We start from the raw sequence: 10,713 nt of genomic DNA on the forward strand, positions 1-10,713 counted from the left end.
GGCAGAAGCAGTGGCAGCCTTGTGGCTGGATCGCCAGGCTGCTGGTTCGGGAGGGGGGGACTGGGAGAGAGAATCCACGAAGGCGAACTCTCTCGTCGTTAGACCCTGCAGACGCCGGCAGGCCTTGACTACCAACAAGACTAAAGCCAATTGTGTGACATTGCCATAGAACCCCATCAACTGCAAGTCCCTGCCTGGGTGTGGCGCAGGGGCAGGGCCTGGGGTGCAGAGTTGCCGACCGGGAAGAGGGAGAGAGGAGAAGGAGGAAGAAGTTGACATCTCAAAATCAGGAAAAATCCACAGACTTTGCAGCTTGTTCCACTGTTTGTTGGTTTTTTTTTTGTTTTTTTTTTTTGTTGTTGTTGTTTGTTCCTTCTATCTTATTGCCTTTATTTCCTCCACCTCAGTCCTTCTATTCTCTGCCCATCTTATGCTTCCCTTTTCTTGAACTACACTACCCATAAGTGTTACATTTTATTTCTCTTCTTCATCCTCACCCTCCTTTGGGGTTATACTCCAGGACACTTAATTCTCACTCTCTCCTCTTTTGGTTTTTTTTGCCTTATTTTGTCTTTTTCTCTTCCTTTTTTATTTCTTCCTTCGTTTTTCTCTTTTTCTTATTTTTTCCTTTCTATTCGTTTTTTCTTTTCTCGTTTTACTTTCCTCCCATTTAATCCTCAATCACGAACAAATTAGTTAATTTGGGACTCAAGGTTTTTTTTGGCTTTGTTTTTCTTTTTCAGTTTTGTTTTTGTTTTTTTCTGGTTGGTTTGTTTTTGTGGCATTTTGGGTCCTCCCAACCCAAGGTCTCCATTGTATTTGGTCTTTGCTCCACTTAATACAACGTATATTTACTTATTATTTTTATTTTTTCTTCTTGATTATTCCTTTTTTTGTCCTTTTTTCTGGTTCCCTCTTGTCCCTCTCATTATATCTCTTGGTTGACTGTCACCCGCAGGCAGATCAACTTATGCTTGTCTAAGATTTTCTTCCTTTTTTTTTTTTTATTTTTTATTTTTTATTTATTTTTTATTTATTTTTTTATTTTTTGCCCCCTTGAACTCTTCACTGCAAACCAGGCCCTCCATTATAGACATGATATTTCCCTGAGGAGGGGAGAGGAGGGAAGGAGAACAAAGAAAAAAAAAAGGGGGAAATAATAAATTATTACTGCTTTTTTTTGTGGGGTGTTTTACCCTTTGTTTTTTTGTTGTTGTTGTTGTTGTTGTTTTTTTTTTTTGTTTGTTTGTTTTTTTTGTTTGTTTTTTACTTTTTACTCTTTATTAATTCTAATTAGTGCTATCAACAAGACCACCCTCAGATGCCAATAAGAAAGAGGAAATCGAATATTATGGATACAAAAGAAAGAGAGGTAACACAAATAGATGTGGAAAAATCTATGGAGAAAAGACTTAACATATTGGAAGCCTTGGAGCTAAATGACAGAGAATTTAAAATAGAAATCTTAAAAATACTCAGAGATATACAAGAAAACACGGAAAGGCAATATAGGGAGATCAGAAAACAACTCAATGAACACAAAGAATATATTACCAGGGAAATTGAAACTATAAAAACAAATCAAACAGAAATGAAAAACTCAATTCACGAACTGAAAAACGAGGTAACAAGCTTAGCTAGCAGAACAACCCAGATTGAAGATAGGATTAGTGAAATAGAAGACAAACAACTTGAGGCACAACAGAGAGAAGAAGAAAGAGACTCAAAAATAATAAAAAACGAGAAAGCCCTACAGGAATTATCTGACTCCATCAGAAAGAATAACATAAGAATAATAGGTATATCAGAGGGAGAAGAGAAAGAAAATGGAATGGAGAATATACTCAAACAAATAATAGACGAGAACTTCCCAAGCCTGTGGAAAGAACTAAAGCCTCAAATTCAAGAAGCAAACAGAACACCGAGTTTTCTTAACCCCAACAAACCCACTCCAAGGCACATCATAATAAAGATGACACAAACCAATGACAAAGAAAAAATTCTCAAGGCAGCCAGGGAAAAGAAGAGTACAACATATAAAGGAAGGCCTATTAGATTATCATCAGATTTCTCAGCAGAAACTCTACAAGCTAGAAGAGAGTAGACCCCAATATTTAAAGCCCTGAAAGAGAGGAACTTTCAGCCAAGAATACTATACCCATCAAAGCTATCCTTCAAGTATGAAGGAGATATAAAAACATTCACAAATACAGAAAAGATGAGAGAATTTATCACGAGAAAGCCCCCACTCCAGGAAATACTAGAGGGGGTTTTCCAACCAGATTCAAAGAACAAAAGAAAACAACACCACAAGTAACAGCTCCACCAAGAACACAATAAAACCAAACTTAAACTGTGACAACAAAGGAAAAAAAAAAGGGGGGGAGAGAATGGAGATTAACAGTAGCAAAGGACGATGAAGTGCAGAAATACTTATAAGATAGGGTACTACAATGAATATGGTAAGTACCCTTTTCATTACTTAATGGTAACCACCCTAGAAAAAACCACCACAAAAAAACATGACTTAAAAAAGGTAGCAACAGAGGAAAGAAGTATGGAACACAAACAAACAGAAACAAATGATAGAAAAACAAAAGAGAAGAATCAAACTAGATACAAAACTAACAGAAAGCAATTTATAAAATGGCAGTAGGGAACCCACAAGTGTCAATAATTACACTAAATGTAAATGGATTAAACTTACCAATAAAAAGACACAGAGTAGCAGAATGGATTAAAAAAGAAAATCCAACTATATGCTGCCTACAAGAAACACATCTAAGCAACAAGGATAAAAACAAATTCAAAGTGAAAGGCTGGAAAACAATACTCCAAGCAAACAACACCCAAAAAAAAGCAGGTGTAGCAATACTCATATCTGATAATGCTGACTACAAGACAGAAAAAGTACTCAGAGACAAAAATGGTCACTTCATAATGATTAAGGGGACACTGAATCAAGAAGACATAACAATCCTTAATATATATGCACCAAACCAAGGAGCACCAAAATATATAAGACAGCTACTTATTGACCTTAAAACAAAAACTAACAAAAATACAATCATACTTGGAGACCTCAATACTCCGCTGACGGCTCTAGATCGGTCATCCAAACAGAGAATCAATAAAGATATAGTGGACTTGAACGAAATACTAGAACACCTGGATATGATAGACATCTACAGGACACTTCATCCCAAAGCGACAGAGTATACATTTTTCTATAGTGTACATGGAACATTCTCAAGAATTGACCATATGTTGGGCCACAAAGACAATATCAGCAAATTTAGAAAAATTGAAATTGTACCAAGCATATTTTCTGATCATAAAGCCTTGAAACTAGAATTCAACTGCAAAAAAGAAGGGAAAAACCCACAAAAATGTGGAAACTAAACAACATACTTCTAAAAAATGAATGGGTCAAAGAAGAAATAAGCGCAGAGATCAAAAGATACATACAGACAAATGAAAATGAAAATACGACATATCAGAATCTCTGGGATGCAGCAAAAGCAGTAATAAGAGGAAAGTTCATATCACTTCAGGCCTATATGAACAAACAAGAGAGAGCCGAAGTAAACCACTTAACTTCACACCTTAAGGAACTAGAAAAAGAAGAACAAAGACAACCCAAAACCAGCCGAAGAAAGGAGATAATAAAAATCAGAGCAGAAATAAATGAAATAGAGAACAGAAAAACTATAGAAAAAATCAATAAAACAAGGAGCTGGTTCTTTGAAAAGGTCAACAAAATTGACAAACCCTTGGCAAGACTCACCAAGGAAAAAAGGCACAGGACTCAAATAAATAAAATCCAAAATGAAAGAGGAGAGATCACCACAGACATCATAGATATACAAAGAATTATTGTAGAATACTATGAAAAATTATATGCCACCAAATACAACAATCTAGAAGAAATGGATAAATTCCTAGAACAATACAACCTTCCTAGACTGAGTCATGAAGAAGCAGAAAGCCTAAACAGACCAATCAGCAGGGAGGAAATAGAAAAAACTATTAAAAACCTCCCCAAAAATAAAAGTCCAGGCCCAGATGGTTATACTAGTGAATTCTATCAAACATTCAAAGAAGACTTGGTTCCTATTCTACTCAAAGTCTTCCAAAAAATTGAAGAAGAAGCAATACTTCCGAACACATTTTATGAGGCCAACATAACCCTCATACCAAAACCTGGCAAGGATGGCACAAAGAAAGAAAACTACAGACCAATATCTCTAATGAATACAGATGCTAAAATTCTAAACAAAATACTGGCAAACCGAATACAACAACATATTAAAAAAATAATACATCATGATCAAGTGGGATTCATCCCAGAATCTCAAGGATGGTTCAACATACGCAAAACGGTTAACGTAATACACCATATCAACAAAACAAAGAACAAAAACCACATGATCTTATCAATAGATGGAGAAAAGGCTTTTGATAAAATACAACACAATTTTATGTTTAAGACTCTCAACAAAATGAGTATAGAAGGAAAATATCTCAACATGATAAAGGCCATATATGATAAACCATCAGCTAACATCATATTAAATGGCACTAAACTGAAGGCTTTCCCCCTTAAATCAGGAACAAGACAGGGTTGTCCACTCTCTCCACTCTTATTTAACGTGGTGCTAGAAGTTCTGGCCAGAGCAATCAGACAAGACAAAGAAATAAAAGGCATCCATATTGGAAAAGAAGAAGTAAAGGTATCACTTTTTGCTGATGATATGATCCTATACATTGAAAACCCGAAGGACTCCACAAAAAGATTATTAGAAACAATAAACCAATACAGTAAGGTCGCAGGATACAAAATTAACATACAGAAGTCCATAGCCTTTCTCTATGCCAACAATGAAATATTAGAAAACGAACTCAAAAAAATAATCCCCTTCACGATTGCAACAAAAAAAATAAAATACCTAGGAATAAACATAACAAAGAATGTAAAGGACCTATATAATGAAAATTACAAAGCATTGTTAAGGGAAATCGAAAAAGATACAATGAGATGGAAAAATATTCCTTGTTCTTGGATAGGAAGAATAAATATAATCAAAATGGCCATATTACCCAAAGCAATATACAAATTTAATGCAATTCCCATCAAAATTCCTATGAGATTTTTTAAAGAAATGGAACAAAAAATCATCAGATTTATATGGAACTATAAAAAACCCCGAATAGCTAAAACAATCCTAAAGAAAAAGAATGAAGCTGGGGGCATTACAATACCTGACTTTAAACTATATTATAGGGCCACAATAATCAAAACAGCATGGTATTGGCAGAAAAATAGACACTCAGATCAATGGAACAGAATAGAAAGCCCAGAAATAAAACCACATATATATGGTCAAATAATCTTTGATAAAGGGGCCAACAACACACAATGGAGAAAAGAAAGCCTCTTCAACAAATGGTGTTGGGAAAACTGGAAAGCCACATGCAAAAGAATGAAACTCGACTACAGCCTGTCCCCGTGTACTAAAATTAATTCAAAATGGATCAAAGACCTAAATATAAGACCTGAAACAATAAATTACATAGAAGAAGACATAGGTACTAAACTCATGGACCTGGGTTTTAAAGAACATTTTATGAACTTGACTCCAATGGCAAGAGAAGTGAAGGCAAAGATAAATGAATGGGACTACATCAGAATAAAAAGTTTTTGCTCAGCAAGAGAAACTGATATCAAAATAAACAGACAGCCAACTAAATGGGAAATGATATTTTCAAACAACAGCTCAGATAAGGGCCTAATTTCCAAAATATACAAAGAACTCATAAAACTCAACAACAAACAAACAAACAATCCAATAAAAAAATGGGAAGAAGACATGAATAGACACTTCTCCCAGGAAGAGATACAAATGGCCAACAGATATATGAAAAAATGCTCAGCTTCATTAGTTATTAGGGAAATGCAAATCAAAACTACAATGAGATACCACCTCACCCCTGTTAGATTAGCTATGATCAACAAGACGGGTAATAGCAAATGTTGGAGAGGCTGTGGAGAAAAAGGAACCCTCATTCACTGTTGGTGGGACTGTAAAGTAGTACAACCATTATGGAGGAAAGTATGGTGGTTCCTCAAAAAACTGCAAATAGAACTACCTTATGACCCAGCAATCCCTCTACTGGGTATATACCCCAAAACCTCAGAAACATTGATACGTGAAGACACATGTAGCCCCATGTTCATTGCAGCACTGTTCACAGTGGCCAAGACATGGAAACAACCAAAAAGCCCTTCAATAGAAGACTGGATAAAGAAGATGTGGCACATATACACTATGGAATACTACTCAGCCATAAGAAACGATGACATCAGATCATTTACAGCAAAATGGTGGGATCTTGATAACATTATAAGGAGTGAAATAAGTAAATCAGAAAAAAACAAGAAATACATGATTCCATACATTGGTGGAACATAAAAATGAGACTAAGAGACATGGACAAGAGTGTGGTGGTTACCAGGGGTGGGGGGAGGGAGGACAGGGGGAGAGTTAGGGGGAGGGGGAGGGGCACAGAGAACTAGATAGAGGGTGGCGAAGGACAATCTGACTTTGGGCGAGGGGTATGCAACATAATTTAATGACAAAATAACCTAGACATGTTTTCTTTGAATATATGTACCCTGATTTATTAATGTCATCCCATTACCATTAATAAAAATTTATTTAAAAAAAAAAAAAAAGACAACAAAGGTAACAAGAGACAAAGATGGATATTTCATAATGATAAAGAGGACATTGTATCAAGAAGACATAACACTTCTTTATACACACACACACACACACACACACACACACACTGAACCAGGGAGCACCAAAATATATGACATCTGCTAATTGATCTAAAAATATAAACAGACAAAAACACAATCATACTTAGAGATTTTAACACATCATAGATGGCTTTTGATAGATCACCCAAACAGAAAATCAATAAAGAAATATTTGCCTTAAGCAACACACTAGACTTAATGGACATAATAGACCTTTACAGGACATTTCATCCCAGAACATTAGATTATACATTCTTTTCCAGTGTGTATGGAACATTTTCAAAAATAGACCATATGTTGGGTCACAAAACTAACATCCACAAATTCAGAAAGATTGAAATTATACCAAGCATATTTTCTGACTGTAAGGCATTGAAATTAGAATTCAACAACAAAAAGGAAGTAAAGAAACCCACAAAAACATGAAAATTAAATAACACACTTCTAAAAAGTTACTGAGTCAAAGAAGAAATAAAAGCAGAGATCAAAAGATATATGCAGACAAACAAAAATGACATGACATATCAAAATTTCAAGAATGCAGCGAAAAGAGTAGTAAGAGGGAAGTTTATATCATTACTGGCTTATATTAATAAACAAGAGAAATCCCATGTAAACAATCTAACATCACATCTTAAAAAACTAGAAAAAGAACAACAAAGGCAACCCACAGTCAGCAGAAACAAGGAAATAGTAAAAATTAGAGCAGAATATCCCTGGCTGGTTGGCTTAGTGGTAGAGTGTCTGCCCAGTGTGTGGATGTCCTAGGTTTGATTACTAGTCAGAGCACTCAGAAGAAGCGACCCTCTGCTTCTTCACCCCTCCCCCTCCCTCTACTTTTTTTCTCTCTGTTTTCCTTTCACAGCTATAGTTCAATTGGTGTGAGTTGGCCCCAGGCACTGAGGATGGCTCTATGACCTCCACCTCAGGTGCTAAGAACAGCTTGGTAACTGAGCAACAAATCAATGCCCCTAGTAGAGTATTGCTTTTTAAAAGGTTAGCTGGGTGAATTTTGGTTGGGGTGCATGTGGGAGTCTGTCTCTGCCTCCCCTTCTCTCATTTAATTAAAAAAATTAGAGCAGAACTAAATGAAATAGAGAGCACAACAAAAATTAATACAACAAAAACTTGTTTCTTTGAAAAGATCAACAAAATTGACAAACCCTTGGCTAGACTCATTAAGGAAAGAAAGAGGAAGGACTCATATAAACAAAATCCAAAATGAAAGGGGAGAAATTACCACTGACATTATAGATATACAAAGGATCGTAGTTGAATACTATGAAAGAATATATGTCACCAAATTCAACAATAGAAGAAATGGATATATCCTGGGACTATACATCTTCCTAGACTGAGTCACGAAGAAGTGGAAAACCTAAATAGACCCCAAAGCAGGGAGGAAATAGAAACAACTATCAAAAACCTCACCCAAAATAAAAGTCCAGGACCACTACATTACACTAGTAAATTCTACCAAACATTCAAAGATTTGGTAGCTATTTTTCTCAAAGTCTTTCAAAAAAATAGAAGAAGCAATGCTCCTTAACACATTTTTTTTTCATTTTTCCAAAGCTGGAAACAGGGAGGCAGTCAGACAGACTCCTGCATGCGCCCGACCGGGATCCACCCGGCATGCCCACCAGGGGGCGATGTTCTTCCCCTCTGGGGCATCGCTCTGTTGCATCCAGAGCCATTCTAGCGCCTGAGGCAGAGGCCACAGAGCCATCCCCAGCGCCCGGGCCATCTTTGCTCCAATGGAGCCTCGGCTGTGGGAGGGGAAGAGAGAGACAGAGAGGAAGGAGAGGGGGCGGGGTGGAGAAGCAGATGGGTGCCTCTTCTGTGTGCCCTGGCCAGGAATCGAACCCGGGACTCCTGCACACCAGGCCGATGCTCTACCGCTGAGCCAACCGGCCAGGGCTCTCCTTAACATATTTTATGAGGACAACATAACCCTGATACCAAAACCTGGCAAGGACAACACAGAAAAAGAAAATTACAGACCAATATCTCTAATGAATACAGATGCAAAATATCCTAAACAAAATACTAGCAAAATTAAATACAACAACACATTAAAAAAATAAAACACCATGATCAAGTGGGATTCATTCCAGGAGCACAAGGATGCTTCAACATATGAAAATCGATCAACGTAATAACCATATCATCAAAACAAAGAGTGAAAATCATATGATCCTATCAACAGATGCAGAAAAGACATTCGATAAGATACAACATCACTTTATATTTAAAACACTCAATAAAATGGGTCACCCCATTAAAATTAATAAAAATTTAAAAAAAGAAGGAAAGTAACTCAACATAATAAAGGCCATATATGACAAACCATCAGCTAATATCATACTAAATGGTGAAAAAATGAGGGCTTTTTTTTCTAAAATCAGGAATAAGACAAGGTTGCCTACTCTCTCCACTCTTATTCCACATGGTTCTGGAAGTTTTAGCCAGAGCAATCAGGCAAAAGAAAAAAATAAAAGGCATTAATATTGGGAAAGAAGAAGTAAATGTATTACTTTATGCAGATGACATGATCCTGCATATAGAAAACCCCAAAGACTCCACTGAAAAACCATTAAAAACAATAAACCAATACAGTAAGGTTGCAGGATACAAAATCAATATACAAAAGTCCACTGCCTTTCTATATGCCAATGAGAAAACTTTGGAAAATAAACTCAAAAAACAATTTCTTTTACAAGTGCAATAAATAAAATAAAATACCCAAGAATAAACTTAACAAAGGATGCAAAGGACCTGTATATTGAAAAGTACAAAGCATTATTGAAAGAAACTGAAAAAAAACCACAAGGCAATGGAATAATATTCCATCTTCATGGATTGGAAGATTCAACATAGTTAAAATTATCATATTACCCAAAGCAATATACAAATTTAATGCAATTCTTATTAAAATCCCAAAGTCATTTTTTAAAGAAATAGAAAAAAAATCACCAGGCTTATATGAAACAATAAAAACCCCTGAATAGCCAAAGCAATCCTGAGAAAAAAGAATGAAAACAGAAGTATCACACTACTTGACTCTAATTATGCTGTAGAGTCATGATAATCAAGACAGCATGGTATTGGTAGAAAAACAGACATACAGACCAATGGAACACAATTAAAAGTCCAGAAATAAAACCACATACATATGAACAAGTCATCTTCAACAAAGGAGCCAAAAACACACAATGTAGAAGAGAAAACCTCTTCAATAAATGGTGCTGGGAGAATTGGAAAGCCACATGCAAAAGAATGAAACCTGACTACAGTTTGTCCCTCTACACAAAAGTTATTTCAAAATAAATCAAAGAGCTAAATATAAGATTTGAAACAATAAATTACATAGAAGAAAACATAAGAACTAAACTCATGGACCTTGGTCGTAGAGAACAATTTATGAATTTGACCTCAAAGACAAGGGAAGTAAAGGCAAAGATAAATGAATCCAATTATATTAAATTAAAAAGCTTCTGCACAACAAAAGAAACTGACAACAAACAAAAAGGCAGCCAACCAAATGGGTGATGATATTTGCAAACAACAGCTCTGATAAGGGATTAATATCCAAAATATACAAAGAACTCACAAAGCTCAGCAACAAACAAGCAAACAATCTAATTAAAAAATGGGGAGAGGACCTGAACAGACTCTTCTCCCAAAAGGATGTACAAATGGCCAACAGATATATGAAAAGATGCTCATCTTTACTAGCTATTAGATAAACACAAATCAAAACTACAATGAGATACCACTTCACACCTATTGGATTGGCTATTATCAACAAGATAGGTAAGAACAAGTATTGGAGAGGCTGTGAAGAAAAAGGAACCCTCAGTGGGAATGAATACTAGTACAACCAT

This window comes from Saccopteryx leptura, chromosome 5, assembly GCF_036850995.1.
Source record: "Saccopteryx leptura isolate mSacLep1 chromosome 5, mSacLep1_pri_phased_curated, whole genome shotgun sequence".
In the NCBI taxonomy this organism is placed as follows: domain Eukaryota; kingdom Metazoa; phylum Chordata; class Mammalia; order Chiroptera; family Emballonuridae; genus Saccopteryx; species Saccopteryx leptura.